Source organism: Oncorhynchus nerka, linkage group LG7 (genome assembly GCF_034236695.1).
Source record: "Oncorhynchus nerka isolate Pitt River linkage group LG7, Oner_Uvic_2.0, whole genome shotgun sequence".
NCBI classification, from domain to species: domain Eukaryota; kingdom Metazoa; phylum Chordata; class Actinopteri; order Salmoniformes; family Salmonidae; genus Oncorhynchus; species Oncorhynchus nerka.
Genome location: NC_088402.1, coordinates 23,874,702 through 23,895,258, shown reverse-complemented (window position 1 = coordinate 23,895,258; position 20,557 = coordinate 23,874,702). Strand labels below are relative to the sequence as shown.

The 20,557-nt window shown below is 42.5% G+C and overlaps 1 protein-coding gene across 1 annotated transcript in view; it reads right to left on the bottom strand.

Annotated features, from left to right (window-relative positions):
• LOC115131340 (solute carrier family 45 member 4) overlaps positions 1 to 19,358 on the bottom strand; it is a 75,990-nt gene extending 56,632 nt beyond the window's left edge. Inside the window, exons 1-2 of the mRNA XM_029662975.2 lie at positions 19,240 to 19,358; positions 18,020 to 18,141 (exon numbers count right to left, since the gene is read on the bottom strand). The gene's annotated coding sequence lies outside the window, so the exon portion shown is untranslated. The remainder of the gene's footprint in view (positions 1 to 18,019; positions 18,142 to 19,239) is intronic.
• Positions 19,359 to 20,557: the final 1,199 nt, after the last annotated feature.

The window sequence follows — 20,557 nt, the reverse complement described above, 5'->3', positions numbered from 1 at the left end:
CTTAATTTGCCCCACCAATGGTTGTTCTTCTCAGACCATTTTAAAATGATATTTAAAAGTTAGAGTTATATGATCACATTGGTAATACATAGTATTGCTGGTGAGTCACAGATTTAAAATCATTAGCTTTTTTTTTACTGGGCTGATGGTGACTGCATCTAATGGTCCGTCTGCAGATGGAGGGAGGGAGAGGGCGAGCGAGAGAGAGGTTGCCTCTCACCATCCCTCAGCTCTTCCTCCCTCTGCAGACTGACCAAAAAGGGAACACCGTCTTCCAGCTGATGGCAAAACACAAGCCGCACTTCATTGTTTCTGACTCATGCACCAATTCATGTTGTTACTCGTATGACCAGAACGTTAAATACTCCTCGATATTAGAAAGACAAGCCATAATAACAATGCAAGCATATCAATACACTTTGTAGCGCGAGTGATTAGCGAGAGGGAGTTAAGGATTATAAAACAGTTGAATAAAGTGTTGACAGTGCTGAATAAAATCCTAAACATGAACTCGTAAAAAAACAGCTATTTTCTGTAGTCTCTCTAGTCATGGTTTTTAAAAAGTTGTGAAATATCACAGTTGAATATCAACTTCACTGTGGAATTGTGGAAGCTGCAGACACAGTGATCTGAGCTATCGGATTGGCCAGCGGTAGGCCTATAGGTGAACTTGGTTTTCTCTCTGGGCCTGCAGGGTAGGCAGAGTTAGTATTTTCAGACGCAAGGAATAGTTAAATATGGGAAAACTTCGAATACACGGTGCGCAGGACAGCTGAATCAAGTGCACATGCTGCAAACAGCGTGAAGCAAGGACTAGGAAAGCCTTGGAGATGGACGGATCGGTTGGTGACCACTGCCTGAAGCACTCATAAAAGTACCCAAAAGTGTAGGTCTACATGTCCGCACAGTAGTGGTTTAGAATATTGGACCGTTGGCTTTAAGAACTTCTGGAATTCTCAGCGCGGCTCAAGCAATTTTGCCTTTGAACTCACATACACGCCAATGGCATTGATTAGTGCAGTCTGCCTACCTATTGATCGCTTCACCCATCATGAGCGATCCTGCTCCATGCCATGGCCCATCTGACCTATTGTTGCATGGCGGCCATTTTGTAGACTGGATGACTCACTGACCGTCCATTTAAATTGTGTTTGTCGAGCTACCAAGGTTAGATGGTTGGCTTAGGTGGTTGACCTGCTGTAACGTTCTGGTCACAGGTTCAGTTACAACTCACTGCACCGCATACCACATCTCTAGGTCAGGGATACAAGTCCTGATCATATACAGTTCTTTTGGAAAGTATTCAGACCTTTTTCTACATTTTCTTACGTTACAGCCTTGTTCTAAAATTGATTCAATATTTTTTTCCCTCATCAATCTACACACAAAACGTTTATAAATGTATACTTATTTACATAAGTATTCATCCTGTTTAGATTGATCATCATTGAGTTTGTTTCTACAAGTCCACCTGTGGAAAATTAAATTGATTGGACATGATTTGGAAAGGCACACACCTGTCTATATAAGGTCCCGCAGTTGACAGTGCTTGTCTGAGCAAAAACCAAGCCATGAGGTCAAAGGAATTTTCTTAAGAGCTCCAAGACAGGTTTGTGTTGAGGTACAGATCTGGGGAAGTATACAAAAAATTCTGCAGCATTGGAGGTCCCCAAGAACACAGGGGTCTCCATCACTCTCAAAATGGAAGAAGTTTGGAACCACCAAGACTCATCCTAGAGCTGGCTGCCTGGCCAAACTGAGCAATTGGGGGAGAAGGGCCTTGGTCAGGGAGGTGACCAAGAACCCGATGGTCACTCTGACAGAGCTCCAGAGTTCCTCTGTGTAGGTGGGGGATCCTTCCAGAAGGACAACCGTCTCTGCAGCACTCCACCAATCGGGCCTTTATAGTTTACCCAAAAGGCACCTAAAGGACTCTCAGACCATGAGAAACAAGATTCACTGGTCTGATGAAACCGAGACTCAGGCAAAGAAGGTTCACCTTCCAACAAGACAACGACCCAAAGCACACATCCAAGACAACGCAAGAGTGGCTTCGGGACAAGTCTTTGAATGTCCTTGAGTGGCCCAGACAGAGCCCGGAATTTAACATGTCTGGAGAAATCTGAAAATAGCTAAGCTCCCCATCCAACCGGACAGTGCTTAAGAGGATCTGCAGAGAAGAATGTAAGAACCAAGCTTGTAGCGTCATACCCAAGAAGACTCGAGGCTGTAATCGCTAGCAAAGGTGCTGCAACAAAGTATTGTATAAAGGGTCTGAATAAATTAGCAAAAATCTACCTGTTTTTGCTTTGTCATTTTGGAGTATTGTGTGTAGATTGATGAGGTAAAATGTTTTATTTAATCCATTTTAGAATAAGGCTGTAATGTAACAAAATGAGGAACAAGTCAAGGGGTCTGAATACTTTCCGAATACACTGTATATTATTTTCTAAATCATTAAATGATTTCCTCGTCCTATTCCCTCGACTGCTAGGTATCTCAAAGCCCTGAGAAGGGAGAATCCCTGGGCAGTGTGTAGCTGTGTGTGTACAGTATTCCATCATTCATAACAGTATCCATTTCATTTCGAGCTCAGACAGACAGATCAGATCCCGCCCTGCTTAGAGAAGTGGCAGATCAGAAGAAAAATGTATGGATTTGTTGAGACTCATTGCCCCACTGCAGCCTGATAATACAATAGGACAAAGTGGCAGGGATGAGGATTGTGTGTGTGTATGTGTATAGCACTTCTGCAGCAGAGGGAGAGTGTGTAAGGCCGGGACAGAAGGCATATGTGAACAGGGTGTATGACAAATCCCCCTCACACACACACACTCACCTGAACACACTTTCTCTCAATCCCACATATATGGCCATACACACACCCATGTGCGGAGACTCTGCACGCACACAGCCACAATGTGCTATGTAGATCACCACATCAGCAGGTTTACCAGCTTGAGGTCTGACCACAGCAACAACCCTGCCTTGTGATGTATGATGGTGGAATTACCTTACAGAAAGCAGTGGAAGAAACTGCTGCGTCAACAACCCTGCCTTGTGATGTATGATGGTGGAATTACCTTACAGAAAGCAGTGGAAGAAACTGCTGCGTCCAACAACCCTGCCTTGTGATGTATGATGGTGGAATTACCTTACAGAAAGCAGTGGAAGAAACTGCTGGAAGAAACGTCAACAACCCTGCCTTGTGATGTATGATGGTGGAATTACCTTACAGAAAGCAGTGGAAGAAACTGCTGCGTCAACAACCCTGCCTTGTGATGTATGATGGTGGAATTACCTTACAGAAAGCAGTGGAAGAAACTGCTGCGTCAACAACCCTGCCTTGTGATGTATGATGGTGGAATTACCTTACAGAAAGCAGTGGAAGAAACTGCTGCGTCAACAACCCTGCCTTGTGATGTATGATGGTGGAATTACCTTACAGAAAGCAGTGGAAGAAACTGCTGCGTCAACAACCCTGCCTTGTGATGTATGATGGTGGAATTACCTTACAGAAAGCAGTGGAAGAAACTGCTGCGTCAACAACCCTGCCTTGTGATGTAACAACCCTGCCTTGTGATGTATGATGGTGGAATTACCTTACAGAAAGCAGTGGAAGAAACTGCTGCGTCAACAACCCTGCCTTGTGATGTATGATGGTGGAATTACCTTACAGAAAGCAGTGGAAGAAACTGCTGCGTCAACAACCCTGCCTTGTGATGTATGATGGTGGAATTACCTTACAGAAAGCAGTGGAAGAAACTGCTGCGTCAACAACCCTGCCTTGTGATGCTAAATGACTTAAATGTAAATGTAAATGTGATGTATGATGGTGGAATTACCTTACAGAAAGCAGTGGAAGAAACTGCTGCGTCAACAACCCTGCCTTGTGATGTATGATGGTGGAATTACCTTACAGAAAGCAGTGGAAGAAACTGCTGCGTCAACAACCCCCTGCCTTGTGATGCTATGATGGTGGAATTACCTGCTGCGTCAACAACCCTGCCTTGTGATGTATGATGGTGGAATTACCTTACAGAAAGCAGTGGAAGAAACTGCTGCGTCAACAACCCTGCCTTGTGATGTATGATGGTGGAATTACCTTACAGAAAGCAGTGGAAGAAACTGCTGCGTCAACAACCCTGCCTTGTGATGTATGATGGTGGAATTACCTTACAGAAAGCAGTGGAAGAAACTGCTGCGTCAACAACCCTGCCTTGTGATGTATGATGGTGGAATTACCTTACAGAAAGCAGTGGAAGAAACTGCTGCGTCAACAACCCTGCCTTGTGATGTATGATGGTGGAATTACCTTACAGAAAGCAGTGGAAGAAACAGTGGAAGAAACTGAAAGCAGTGAAACGTCAACAACCCTGCCTTGTGATGTATGATGGTGGAATTACCTTACAGAAAGCAGTGGAAGAAACTGCTGCGTCAACAACCCTGCCTTGTGATGTATGATGGTGGAATTACCTTACAGAAAGCAGTGGAAGAAACTGCTGCGTCAACAACCCTGCCTTGTGATGTATGATGGTGGAATTACCTTACAGAAAGCAGTGGAAGAAACTGCTGCGTCAACAACCCTGCCTTGTGATGTATGATGGTGGAATTACCTTACAGAAAGCAGTGGAAGAAACTGCTGCGTCAACAACCCTGCCTTGTGATGTATAATGGTGGAATTACCTTACAGAAAGCAGTGGAAGAAACTGCTGCGTCAACAACCCTGCCTTGTGATGTATAATGGTGGAATTACCTTACAGAAAGCAGTGGAAGAAACTGCTGCGTCAACAACCCTGCCTTGTGATGTATAATGGTGGAATTACCTTACAGAAAGCAGTGGAAGAAACTGCTGCGTCAACAACCCTGCCTTGTGATGTATGATGGTGGAATTACCTTACAGAAAGCAGTGGAAGAAACTGCTGCGTCAACAACCCTGCCTTGTGATGTATAATGGTGGAATTACCTTACAGAAAGCAGTGGAAGAAACTGCTGCGTCAACAACCCTGCCTTGTGATGTATAATGGTGGAATTACCTTACAGAAAGCAGTGGAAGAAACTGCTGCGTCAACAACCCTGCCTTGTGATGTATAATGGTGGAATTACCTTACAGAAAGCAGTGGAAGAAACTGCTGCGTCAACAACCCTGCCTTGTGATGTATAATGGTGGAATTACCTTACAGAAAGCAGTGGAAGAAACTGCTGCAACAACAATCCTGCCTTGTGATGTATGATGGTGGAATTACCTTACAGAAAGCAGTGGAAGAAACTGCTGCGTCAACAACCCTGCATTGTGATGTATGATGGTGGAATTACCTTACAGAAAGCAGTGGAAGAAACTGCTGCGTCAACAACCCTGCATTGTGATGTATGATGGTGGAATTACCTTACAGAAAGCAGTGGAAGAAACTGCTGCGTCAACAATCCAGACATTTAGAGCTGTAAACAAGGAGGCCAGTTCATTTGTAAGACAACAAGAAAAAATGAAGCACATTTCCAAGTCAAGTGTTAGTAATTTATGCAGGTATGCCGGTGCTACCAAAGAGCGCTGTGGGAATGGAGTGCTTGTCTGAGTAAATGGACAGGCTACTAGAAGTCTTGAAAAAGAGGGCAGAAGTCAGCAACACCCAATAATGGACTGCAACTATGATATTTGTCAGAGGTCCATTCTTGGGACTTGTTGTCTTTCTCCAAATGTTTTTGGTAAACACAACATTCTCTGCTTTGAGTGGCATATTTTGAGTAACTTGCGTAACAGAGCATGCTTTTCTAGATAGGGAGGTGGTGACAGGATGAAATGTCAAAACTATGGTTACAGCAGGTAAACAACACATGCTCCAGGGCATTTTGGCTGTTCAATGTCAAATGTGTGAGGTCATGCTATGCAAAGTCATCAGCTGTAAGGATTAGAGTGGACCTATGACCTATCTTGGATACTAACCATACTGTTTCACTCTGTGTTGTAGGCCTATGTAGCCAACAACATGGCTGAGACGGCATGGAGCCTGACTGCCAAGTCAATTACCTATTCTCTTGTTGTGGGAAGGTACGAGGCAGCTTACAGGACAACTATTATAAGGCTATCATCCCTAGCTTTATATTTAGCAGACGGACGCTGGCCACCCTAATTCCATGTGGGCCTCCTCTGCCTGCCCGTCCTTTTTCTAGCTTGTCAGCACCTCACTAAGCACAGCTAGCTAGGCCTATACAATCATGAGGGTCATATAGTGGCCTTTCCTAGAAGGACTTTCATCTTTGGAAAATAGGTAGTGTTCCCATGTATTCCCGAGTCTTACTTTAAGAGGGAAGACTACATTCTTTCAGTGGATGATACAGCATTGCTGAATGCCTCCCTGGGGTGTTGGTCAGGGCAGCTCGTTGAGTCCCTCATCAAAATGGTTCACAAATCATCCTCTAGCCTTTTTCTCAGTTTCCCCTCGAAGGAAACCAAGTCATAAACATTAGTCTTGCAATGTCAGCCTACATCTTGTAATGCACAAATCAATTGAAGTAAAAGAGGAATTTAGGCCTGGTCAGGGTATTTGATACCCTTAGGGGTGTGTACCTAAGTGTGATCAACCACAGCTGAAAGAAAGGCCCTGAAGCAAAATGAGAGGGATATTCAAAGACCACAGAAATAACAAGCGGGAAAACATCCAAGAAAATACATTTCATAGATCCTTCTCATTGGTGCAATGTCAGTTATCTTGATTAAGACCACAGTAGATTCTCACACCACCGCAACAATTAACTCAAAACAGTCCAACGGCAAACCTGCTACACCACAGTCTTTTGGTTCGGAAAGGAAACAGCCCTGACCTTCACGTTACACATACATGCAGTGATCAATTGCACTGAAACGTAAAAACAAGCAGGCGTGCCAGGCTCATTCAAGGAGATGCAGCAGTCTTTCCATGACAACGTAACAACCACGTCCCCAAAAAAACACCACGAGTTAGGCTGGGCGAGGCCTAAGCCTAACGAGGACAGAATATTCTGGACAGCGTGCATGAACAGCACCCCATGGTCTGCGCTGATAGCTATTGATACACACACCTGCACTTCTGATAAAGGTCAAACTAAAACCTCCAGCTCAGAATTGGCTTGACCTAACGGACACACATGCATGAACACACACTAGCATCTGCCGAGTCCCCAATGACCAGATGTTTTGGTTGAGGGGAAATGGAAAGAGCCTGTAGCTAGGTTTCCATCCAATTGGTGACAGAATGTATGCGAATATTCTAGAAATATGCGCATTTTCCCACCCGTGGTATGTTTCCACCAAATGGACTTGTTCCAGATAAAAATCAGTGCGTAATGAAGTTGTGCACACAAAATATAACTTTCCACTTAAGCTTTCAAGAACCAAATAAAGATTTAAGTTCGATGTGTTTCCATCGCATTTGCAACTCTACCGATAGTTTTGTCATAAAAACTGTTGCGTTAAATAGCTAAATGTGCCTCCTGTGGCCTTGGCACCTGCGCTCTAGCTAACAGCTCAAAGATACAGTGCGGTTAGGCTGTGCGGGTTGTCTAGTCCAGTGGTTCCCAAACTGTGGGGCGGTAGCCCAGCTTTGAACTTACTCTTGAAAGTTGTAATAGTAGAATGCACAAGGTGCAACTTCGACATTGGGTGGTGCATCAGTTCCTCTTGTCATGTTAGTCATTGCAGACCTGTGTTCGAATACTCATAACCGTACTATTTGTGATGTGAATTGAGTATGTAGTATGCTTATTGGTCATAGTATGGATATAGTTAGTATGCCAAAAGTTCCCGGATGTCATACTAAATTCGCCAAAATACAAAGTATACATGCAGTGGACACTATTTCCTTGCTTTTATGGCCCATAATGCAATTCTTCAGGATTAGAGTGGCTTCGTAACTTTTCAGATTTGAAGAAAATGGCAGAAAATATGCAGCCGAAGTCCGACGAGAGCAGATACAAATTCATTGCTTTAACTAACTATGATAAATGTTAAGAAAATGCTGAGCAAAGTATTAAAGTAATAACTTTTCAAATAAGTTACGTTACACGTTATGTTGGCTGACAATTTGTTAGCTACGCTATCCTTACAAACCACATAGCTTTACAGCAGTATGTACTTTACTGGTACGTTAGCTAGTTACCTATGCATCGAACTTGCCAGGCAAGATATTAACTATCTGCTAACTACCCAACATTTATTGACTTGATTATTCACATCCTTCTTAGCTAAGTGGTATAGTTGTTGTGCGTTTCAAATGGACATGGTTAATTATGTATCTACTCAGATTTCCAAGCACCCGTTGAATATGGCCGGTGTCAGTAAACGTTAGCAAATTATTTTTTTAAAGTGTGATATAAATTGTTGCCAGCAGGACAGATACCAACGCTCTGGATAACATGAAAACAGCCTAACCAGCATGAGTAAAATGGTCAGAGTTAAGTGTTCTATAATTTGTGTCCGGAAGTAGCTAGCCAACGTTAGTCAGTTAGCTTGGATGCTCGACTGCCGTTGAACGCTCGGCTCAACCCTACTCCTCTGCCAGAGCGTCCAGTGTGCGCTCTGAATGCTCCAAGAGCGAAATGCTCTGAATTTACGAATGGACAATCTGGCAACGCTCTGGATTTACGAATGGACAATCTGACAACGCTCTGAATTTACGAATGGACAATCTGGCAACGCTCTGGATTTACGAATGGACAATCTGACAACGCTCTGGATTTACGAATGGACAATCTGACAACGCTCTGGATTTACGAATGGACAATCTGGCAACGCTCTGGATTTACGAATGGACAATCTGGCAACGCTCTGGATTTACGAATGGACAATCTGACAACGCTCTGGATTTACGAATGGACAATCTGACAACGCTCTGGATTTACGAATGGACAATCTGGCAACGCTCTGGATTTACGAATGGACAATCTGACAACGCTCTGGATTTACGAATGGACAATCTGACAACGCTCTGGATTTACAAACGCCCATAGCGCACTCTGGCACTCCAGATTGAATTTACAAACACCTGAAATTAGAAAATGTTTAGCTAGTAATTTGTTATGCTAACAAACTAGCAAGAGGTTGCATAGCAACAGCATCAACATCCAGTAGACAGGAGAAGCTCTAGTATGCTCAACTGAAAGGTTACCATTCGTTTACAGTATACTAAAATGAGCTAATAGTATGTAGTATATACACTCATAAGTATGTAGTAGTCAATATGGGTATTCAAACACAGCTTAAGTTTTTTTAGCCCATAGATTTTTTTGTCACTCAAATATCACATGAATACAAATTAGACATGGCAAAATGTATAAAATGAGCTTTAAAACTGCTAAATGTTCTTTGCACCCCATGACAAAATGTGTAGAATTGCAGGAAATGAGCTTTAAAACCTGTAGAATTAGACAAGAGGGGTGGGAACAGTTTGTGTCAAGAACAGTGCTTGTGCCCATAGAAATAGCCGTGGTGTGTGTGCACTCGTACAAAGTGGAAGGGGGGCCCTGAGTGAAAAAGTTTGGGATCCCCTGGTCTAATCTACATGAGATTATTATGGATAAGAGCGAGAATATTTTTTTAATTTGTCAAGCATCTATCATCATCATCATCACCAGAATAAGACCCTCAATATTTATTGGAAAGGAGCATCAAGCTCATCACCGTGCACTTTCACCACCCTGCAAAGTTCATCATAACTTATTTCATCTGTAGCCTAATAAACTTCATGGTTTCCCCGAGTCGTAGTGGGAGGACCACATACTATATCATCGCATGACTCCAAATTTACTCTGACATGTTGTTTATTATATAAATATTTGCGCATAAAGGTGTTTCCACCGCCATTTCCCACATAACTCACTTTACCGACACAAAAAGATGCCACCATGTCGAACGAATAAATTATTTGTATTGCTTGCAGGCTAACATACAGCCACCTGCAAGCAATACAGGAACAGCTTGGAGTGAAAACGAAAAGGCTTAAGCAAGACGTTTCCACCAGATGGAACAGTACTTTAAATGATGGAGATCCTGCTGGAACAAAAACGAGTGCTTGGCATGTACGCAGCCGACTAGAAGTTACCTGCAACAACCAGTACAAACCAGTGGATTCTCATTGAAAACATGAGCACACTCCATTGAACAACTGGAGAAATAAGCTCTTCAACTGCGTCTGCAGCAGACGTGATACCCTCTGTCATGGTATTGAAACGCCTGCTCAACAAAACTGCCCACACAGGCCGTGGGGTTAAAACGTACAAAAGTACACTAGAGAGAATTCCACCGAATCGCTTGTTCACAGTGTCTAGTAAAGTACTTTGCAAGTTAACCCCATGGTCTGTGTGGGCAGTTTTGTTGAGCAGGCGTTTCAATGCCATGACAGAGGGTATCATGTCTGCTGCAGACGCTAGGTACAAGGACCGCTACTTCGATGCAGACAAGAAACAGGGTTTACGTGAAATGTTACAGAGACAGCTGGACAAGATGGAAACGGACACAGTGACAGTGCACACCGGGGAAGAGAGGTCACAGACAGATAGAGCTGAAACACTTCTTGACATGTATGATGAAATCCTGGTTGAGAATGAAACAACTGAACAACGAAACAGCACAGCAAGTAAGTAAGTAAAAGAAATAGGTTTTGATTATGTTTTACTGGTAATGGGGCCATACATAAATGCCGACAAAATACATTTTTGGTCTGTGTGTGTGTGTGTGAGAGAGAAGAGTTGTATTTTTAATTTTCTGTTACTACATCGGCCAACATTTGCCAATGTTGATCTATGCCTAATGATCATTTGGAATGCAAGAATAACGCAAAATGTTGTATCCCCCCAGCCCTTATTTGCAGATCCTAGGATACCTGACAGAACCTACCAGGAATGAAGATGCACTTCGATACTGGAGAAGTAACAAGCACCGTTTCCCCATCCTAGCTAAAGCTGTGCGCAAGTATCTTGGTTCTCCCTGTACTAGTGTGGACAGTGAGCGCCTTTTCAGTGCAGCTTCACACATTGTTGACGAAAAAAGAAACAGACTCTCGTGACAAAGCCGAGCAGGTCCTCTTTGTGAAGAAAAACCTCCCCCAAATGTTAAAATTGTAAATGGGCAGTCATATTGTAACCCAGCCATCTAAAGGCACTGGAAAAATTGACTAAGCCCAGTTGCTTTTCTGTTGTTCATTCATGCCTGGTATAATAAGTCAAGATTTTAATTTAATTTAAAACAAAGCAGTTGTGTTTTTTTATTTGTTTATTTCCTAAATGAAAGATGAGATGTGTTGTAAATTTCTCTCATTTTACTTGTTGAGCACATTTGAAAAGTTGAAGCCATTTATAGCAGTTTATGCCAGCCTAGAGACAGTTTATGACAGCCTAGAGACAGTTTATGACAGCCTAGAGACAGTACTTTTATCAAGCAGTTAAAGCTAAAATTATTAACTGCATTTTAGTTTCAACCAATAATTCTTTCAAAACATTTTGAAGTTTCTCCATCCAGTCAAGATTGGATAGTAAGAAGAGACACCAACAACTTAACCATCTTTGTAATGCGGGGCAGCTAAAATATGTGTCTGTTGTGCGATAAAATACATTCAAGTTTTTAAACAATCTGTTCCTAACTGAACAAATGACACTTTATTTCAACTATTTAACTGCACTAGAATGCTTAAAAGGCTGCTAAAATGTCAAATATCGGTATCGGTTTTTTTTTGGCAAGGAAAATATCAGAATCGGCCAAAAATGTCATATCGGTGCATCCCTACTCCATATTAACTCCTCCTCCATTAAACAGTGCAGAAGAGAACCTCACAACAGTTTTGTTTCTTCTCATCAAGACCAGTATGTAGGGGATCTACTTTCAGGCGTTTATTTGACTCCTGCTAAGTTAGGTTACACATACACAGACGTGGGAATCAACTGCAGCCTGTGTATTGAAACAGCTACTAGCTACTTACAACAACAAATACAACGGCCCGGCAGGAGTCTCACATAGCCTGCCTTCAAAATCAACATGTCATTGACATAGTGGGACTATAGATTCTTCAAATCAAAATATTTTATATACACAGTATATAAAAGTATACCAAACATCTGGAACACCTTCCTAATATGGAGTTGTACACCCCCCCTTTTGCCCTCAGAACAACCTAAATTTGTTGGGCGTGGACACTACAACGTGTTGAAAGCGTTCCATAGGTATGCTGGCCCATTTTGACTCCAATGCTTCCCACAGTTGTGTCAAGTTGGCTGGATGTTTTTTTAGTGATAGACCATTCTTGATACACATGGGAAACTGTTGAGTGTGAAAAAACCAGCAGCGTTGCAGTTCTTGGCACAAACCAGTGCGCCTGGCACCTACTACCATATCCCGTTGAAAGGCACTTAAATCTTTTGTCTTGCCCATTCACCATCTGTATGGCACACATACACAATCCATGTCTCAAGGCTTAAATATCCTTCTTTAACCTGTCTCCTCCCACTCATCTACACTGATGTGAAGTGTATTTACCAGGTGACATCAATAAGGGATCATAGCTTTCACCTGGAGTCACCTGGTTAGTCTAGGTCATGGAAAGAGCAGGTGTTCCTAATGTTTTATATTCTCAGCGTAGAGTAAGACTATAAAGATCAACACTAAAGTGGTGTTACTGCATGCAACTTCCCATCTCATGCTGGCTATTTGGTATGGTGAAAGGTACCTTAACTGGTTTTCCCAGAGCCTGGTGCTGACAACAACTCCAGGAACTTCAGCTACAGATAACCCTTTTCCCCTATGCTAATACCCTCTGCGCTACTTAATCCCAGTTGTCCAGACATGCTCTACACAGGACAACACCTATCCAATTCTAGCCTGTTGAAGTCCAGAGTGTTACATAATGGCTGACAAACAGACTAGGTACACTGTAATAAGTACAGTAGGTGCAACCAGGAAACAAGATAGATACAGAGCTCTAGAAGTTAGATTCATAGATTGTGACTATTTGTCTGAGGTTCAAATAACAGCATATTTAAACCAATATCATTTTTTTTTATAAACTCCCTCTGAACAAGAACATGTTAAAACAAATATCATGCAGCTAATATATATGGCAACAGGTGGTTAGTGGTTGGAGCTTTGGGTCAGTAACCGGAAGGTTGCTGGATTGAATCCCCGAGCTGACAAGGTACAAATCTGTCATTCTGCCCCTGAGCAAGGCAGTTAACCCACTGTTCCCCGGGCACCGAAGACGTGGATGTTGATTAAGGCAGCCCCCCGCACCTCTCTGATTCAGAGGGGTTGGGTTAAATGCGGAAGACACATTTCAGTTGAATACATTCAGTTGGACAACTGACTAGGTATCCTCTTTCCCTTGTATAACATACATGTATATATGGCAATTATTAGACACCCCTATATAAAGCAACCTAAAGTCATATGGGTGGTCCTGGGAATTGAACCCACTATCCTGGCATTTATTTTATTATTTAAGAACAAGTGATCGGCAACAATAGAGATAAAAACAAATATAGGCTTATAGGATAACCACACCACAAAAAACTGTATACAATACATGCTCTCCCAACTGAGTTACAGTAAATCTAATGCTCTACCAACTGAGTTACAGTAAATCTAATGCTCTACCAACTGAGTTACAGTAAATCTAATGCTCTACCAACTGAGTTACAGTAAATCTAATGCTCTACCAACTGAGTTACAGTAAATCTAATGCTCTACCAACTGAGTTACAGTAAATCTTAATACCAGAAGAGAAATGCAACGGTCAGGTTATTAGAAAACCAAGCCCACGGATCACTAAATAAACACAAATGTTGACTTCCATCCTCAGTTCACATAGCAGGAGACAGCTGGCAAAGCTGTGAGTGGTAAGGCAGGAAAGAGATTAGTAAAAATCCATATTTAATTTCTTAAAATCAGTCCTCAGAGTATGCTGCCCTGGTGCTCCCCATGACAATGTTCCGTGACAGATCCATGTCAAACCTCGCAGACATCACACTCAGGTGCATGAAGATTATATCTCCATGCTCAGATGTCTGTGTGAAAACTATCATCTTCACATCCTATCTATTCCTCTAAACCATGGACAGTTGACAATGCTCAACACAACAATAATTATGGTTATCTTTATCTCACTAACAATTGAACATTCAACTGAATTACAAAGCAAAACCAGTATCTTGAAAATCATCCATTCATCACTAAATGAACAGTGACCCACCTGTGTGGAAAGATGGTGACGGCACGTCTCATCTCAACCGCATCCAAACAGATCTGGCTCAGTCATTTCCAAACACTACAAGGGAGCCTTTCTGCCATCCAAACCAGCCACAGTGCATGTGTGTTGTCTGAGAGGAGAAGTCCGTCCTCAGTCCCTAGCTGGCTGCTGCCTTAATGTTGTTCTATTACTGCCAAGTCCCGTCACCCAAGCTTCTGAGAGAGCTACCTGGGTTGGAGAAACTGTTTATGGGAGGGAGGGAATGGAAAGGAGGGGATACAGGAGAGGGGGCAAAACCTCCCACTTCTCTCATTACAAAAGGGGCATGAGAGAAGAAAAGCTGCCAGTATCTGAATGGTTTATCATCAACAATACTCAGGTATCACCAGACACAAAGAAAAGCAACTGGGTCCTGTGGATAGTTTCTTGTTTGGAGGGCCCTCCCTAGCTACTCAGTGTGAAGAGAGGACCTATACCTATTGTACAGTTCTGTAGTACACAGCACAGGTGGCATCATACTTGGGGAGGCCAGCCTCACAATAATGGATGGAATTAAATGGTTTCAAACACATAGTTTCCATGTGTTTGACACCAGTCCATTCCAAACAGTATTATGAGCCGTCTTCCCCTCAGCAGCCTCCTGTGGTACAGGTAGACGGACGGCTCAAACATGAGTGAAATAGCTGAAAAACATCACAGCCCTGAGTACCAGAGAACATGAATCAAGGTTCAGCTCAGATAGGAACAACGCAAAATGCACTCTCTCCTCTCAGACTTTCACACTCAGTTGAGGCAGAATCCTCCTGCTGCAGGGCAGGCTCCATAGAAGGAGCTGGACTGGCTGAGTTTGTGTTGTGATGCAGTAACAGAACTACAGCTTTGGCCATCTTATGAGCAGGCAGCAGCAGTGTGAAGGGGTGGAGAGAGGGAAAAGCGAGCACATCGAGAGAGAGAGAGAGAGAGAGAGAGGGGAAAGGAGAAAAGATGGTGAAACTGAGGCTCGTCCTGAAAGGGCTCCTTCACTGTGACCTAGTCTATTATTAGCAGGCGTTGTGCATTATTGAGAGGTCCTTTAAATATCATTAGAGGAGCACCCAGCCAGGAAGGCAACCCAGGGAACAGGCAGAGCCTCTGCTCTGTAGAGACGCCTGCTAACTTGTCATATGCAGAGGAAAGGAGAAAGCAATGTCATTTATCACGTGCACACAATGTGGAATAAACAAAACACACCAACACAATTGTGAAGAGGGCACAGCAACGCCTCTTCCCCCCCCAGGAGGCTGAAAATATTTGGCATGGGCCCTCAGATCCTCAAAAAGTTCTACAGCTGCACCATAGAGAGCATGTAGACGGACTGAATCCAGGCTTGGTATGGCAACTGCTCGGCATCTGGGTAGTGCGTACGTCCCAGTACATCACTGGGGCTAAGCTCCCTGTCATCCAGGACTTCAACACCACGCGGTGTCAGAGGAAGGCCCTAAAAATTGTCAAAGAATCCATCCACCCTAGTCATAGACTGTTCTCTCTGCTACCAAAAGGGCAAGCGGTGGCGGAGAACCAAGTCTGGGACCAAGAGGCTCCTGAACAGCTTCTACCCCAAAACCACAAGACTGCTAAACAGTTCATCAAATGGCTACCTGTATTTTATGCTTTTCACCCCCTAGCTACATGTACATAGCACTTCAATCAATCACCTAACCAAACCTACATGTACATATTACCGCAATCAATCACCCCAACTACCTCATACCCCAGTACACTGACTTGGAACTGGTACTCCTTGTATATAGCCTATATATAGCCTCGTTATTGTTATTTTGGTTTGTATCACAACCGGCCGTGATTGGGATTCCCATAGGGCGGCGCACAATTGGCCCAGCTTCGTCCGGGTTTGGCCGGTGTAGGCCGTCATTGTAAATAAGAATTTGTTCTTAACTGACTTGCCTAGTTAAATAAAGGCTCAATTTAAAAAATGTTTTGGTGCCTGTGACCAATAAAATGTGATTTGATCTCTGTGGCAATGCCTCAACTCATGTTGAATTTGAATACTTGTTCATCTGTCAAACTCATCAAAACTGACTATGGTGTATAAACCTCAAATGTTTATCTGGACCTCGAAGCCAGTTCCACTGCTTCTTATTATTATCTCCCTCTAATCAGGGAGTGATTTAGACCTGGGAGACCAGGTGGGTGCAATTATGCATTTTCATCAGGTAGAACAGAAAACCAGCAGTAGTCTGGACATCGTAGGGTAAGATTTGAATACCCCTGGCCTATAACATGGTCTATAATAACTATATACCTAGTTTTATAATAACTATTACAGACCAAGGTCTATAACTACTGTGTGACAATCCACTTGCAAACAGAACAAAGCATGACACTCAATGAAGCAGTTGCCATGGCAGACAGGACAGAGCAGGAGCATAGTGTAGCTGCCCTCTGCATTAGAACCAGGGCTATTATTAAACCTCAGTGGCATCATACTGCATGCATGTTATCTGATATCGATTTAGATATTGAATGTGCTCGAGCTCCAACAATGTGGCTGCCTGGCCGGAGTCAGATCTGCTCTCTCTCAGCCGTCACTGTGACATGAACAGTAAACAAAATGATTTTTTTTTTGCCTGACTTTAATCCAATATTCTATTGTGGTTGAACAACATCCCATATAAGGCCTACTGAGCCTAGAGTGGACTAGAATGACGTCACACAACTTCACAAGAGAAAGCCGACAAGGATAAAAGAAGACTGTTGAGAAGAACTCAGACCACACTGCACAAATAGACTGTGTAATTCAAGACACACAGTGTCCTGTACTTGGAAGCTCTGTCGGGATCTCAGTGAGGAGGGTGGGGTTATCTGTGGTGCACCACCATATCTTTGTTAATGACAAAGCTGGGATTCACACTGAAGTGTGTGTTATGATGTCAGGATGACACGCACAACAACACTGACCTGATACTGTCATAATTATGATTCTTATAATAATTATAATATTGTAATCACGACATGCCTGTAATATCTGATGTCGTTCCACATCAAACAAGTAGTCAAATATTCCAAATATAGGCCTAGGGCTACTTTTCCTAAACTCACTGTCAATGTATGAATCTGATCAAATTATATAGTCACACCCTTAAATCAAAGGAATTAGGCCTTGTCTGAAGCAAACTACCAAAGACAACATAAGATAGCCAAAACTGAAATGTAGAATTGTTTTTAAGAGCTGTTTCACCCATTTAAGGTGATTTCACAAGCCTCAGCATGGAGCAGTCAGCCAGAAAGTTTTAATCAGCAGTTGTAAGCTGCAATAAGAAACACAGAGCCGGAGGGACAAGTTGTGTGTGAGTGCAGTCCAGTGATCTTTGGGGTTATGAAAGGAAGAACATTTCAACTTTAGTAGCCTATGCTAATGCTCCAATGTAACCTTTCTGTTTTGTGTCGTAGTTTGCTTTATTCAGGGGTGTTGACGCAACATAGACAGTCTGCAACTAATAAGAACAAGGGTCTGTGGTTCCCCGTCTCTCTGCTGCGTTTTGAGACCGACTGCTGAGCCAGTGGGAGTGTTTAGTGATCAATACCATTAATGGGAAGTAAAGGTGTTCTCTTCATGACTAGTGTCCACACACAGTCACGAGCTGAAACCAGGTCGGACCAGAGTAGCGCTCAGGAGAGTGTCTGAAAGGGTGTTTGTAGGTGTGTAGGTGTGTCTCGTGTGTGTGTGTGTGTGTGTATCTACATGGTCTACATCTTGTATCTAACCTAAATCATCTAAAAATGAATGAGTTATAAAAACATCCAGACAGACTCACCAAAAAGGCCTTAAAAGCTTCATACAGTAACCTCTGCAGATGACTGCATGCAACAGCAGTTGTTCCAAAGACGTTGTGCGCCTCGTCCTTTTGGAAAAGAGGAGCAGCTGTCTTCTTGGCACCTGCAAAAGACAAATGATCCACAGTGGCAAGGTTAGCTAACACACATTTCAGGAAAGCAAAGTGAAAAGCAAAGAGCACCTGGTGCACCACCACCCTTGGGGCACTTGGGTAATCCTCATAAGAGATAAACATACCACAGGCCCTCTCTACCCTTCTGGTTTGCATCTCACGCAGCAAAGAGCGATTTACATCAGATTTTAATATCAACCACTTCCCTGACATGAACCTGGTCTCTGCAGTAAATACAGAGACACATGATATCGACTCACATTCAGTTACGCTGAAGAGTAAAAGCTAGCGATACCACTGTATTTCGACAAACTGGTCGACAAACACACTTGGTTGCTATTACTGTATTATTAACTATGAAAATGGCTATGTACTTTGCTAATAAATTGCTTCAAACCTCCTGACACATGCATCATGCTAAATTGATTGATTGCATAACATAATTTCAACCAAAATAATGGCCAGCAAACCCTTTTTTCTGGTGCATCTTTGTATTAATTCCATGGCAAAACATTACTCTCCATTTCAAATTATATTCTTAATGTATGAAAAAAAACTTTTGCGAATGAAAAACATTGCCTTTACGTTTCACAGGCGCACCGGACCTGTACAGTTGAAATAGATGCCACGGTAGAAAAGAGTAACAGGTCTCGTGGAATAATGAACAAGTGCTTTTGAAATAATTACATGAAAAGGTTAACATGACCATTTGTAATTGCAACTGCCCAATTATGCAACCTACCCTCTAGTGCTACTGTCAAGAGCATCCATCGTCAACAGTTGCACGAGCACTCAAATGTGGGATCGCTGTGTTAAGCCCGCTGTCTATTCAATATTATCAACAAACTTGAGGTCGTCAGTTCATTCTAGTACAGTGTAGTAATAATACTACTACATATGGAAACGCGTTTATTATAGCCTACCACGGAACTTGCAGGCATTTCGATGTTGCTTTTTACACAAGTGCATAACATAGCTGACGGTTAGTCGAGCGAAACCTTCTGATGCAGCAAGCAAACTGAGATGCTTAGTAACTTGAGCTGGTAAATTATAATAATGTCATCTGTTAAAACATGCACTATGCTTACCCAGTTATCGGTATCTCTTTCCTTCGTTCGTTACTGTTGTGATATGATGTTTACGTCCACTCGAAAGGTATTTTTGTATTGGTGCATCGACTGGATCCTCTGGGACGTCTTGCAGTCAAGCCACAGCTTTAAAGGAATATCTGTCGGAAATAAGCTTACAGCCAGCTTCCGCTGACGGGATGAGTGATTTGCATAAAGGGCTGGGGTTTTCGATTTAAAGGAGAAAATAAAAACATAGTGGGCGTTATCGCACGTTATTTGCATATGCATGAATGTACTCTGTACTTGCATTAACAGTCTAAATACTATAACATTCTTAATAACACTTTTAGTAATTTGTTATGAACATCATTTTTTTTACCCCTATTTTAGCAGGTAAATTGACCGAGACACATTCTCATTTATGGCAATGAACTGGGGAACTATGGTTACAGGGGAGAAGATGATTAGGTGGCTATGATGGTACGATGGCCAGATTGGGAATTTAGCCAGAACAACAGGTTAACAGCCCTACTCTTTAGTGACCACAGAGAGTCTGAACACCTGTTTATATTGACATCTAAAAGACTGCACTTTACACAGGGCAATGTCCCCAATCCATGCAATATTTTTTAAGACCAGAGGAAAGAGTGCCTCCTACTGGCCCTCCAACATCACTTCTAGCTGCATCTGGTCTCCCTTCCAGGTACAACACTGCTTAGCTTCATGGGCAATCCAGCAGTGAGATGCAGGGTAGTATGCTGCTGTTTATTCATTCTGAAATTATTTTAATAATTAATAAACAGTATTTCAAAAAACCTGCAGAGAATTCGGTGTTTCTATGTCAAACTGTTTTTATTATATTTCAGTCTTCTGTGATGTATATAAAGTGTAATATTGGGATGCAAACTCAAAATGTAATACATTGCAATATCTGACATGGTTCAGGTGTCTTCATTTTTCTAAGTCTATAACCGTGTGTGTGAGGTGTACACTTTTGTTTCAAATAGATTGTTTTAAGACTACCAAGAAACTCTCTGTGTGACCCTGATTTATCCCACTGAAGTAAAAGGTTTGTAAATATCTGTCTTATGTAACCATACTAAACGTAACATATCATACTAATTTGAGTGTTTACATTTACCATGTTAAGTCTAGTCTATGAGACCAGGCTGGTATTCTGTGCTAATGACCATACACATCGTTTTTTTTTACTGAGAGCAATATACAATACAGCGAACTTAGCAAAATGAGAAATGTGTGTTAAGTGCATGGGGGTGGCACTTCCGCTATTGTTTCATCCAGAGTAGAGCAGCAGGTCCCAGTCATGCCAAGGATC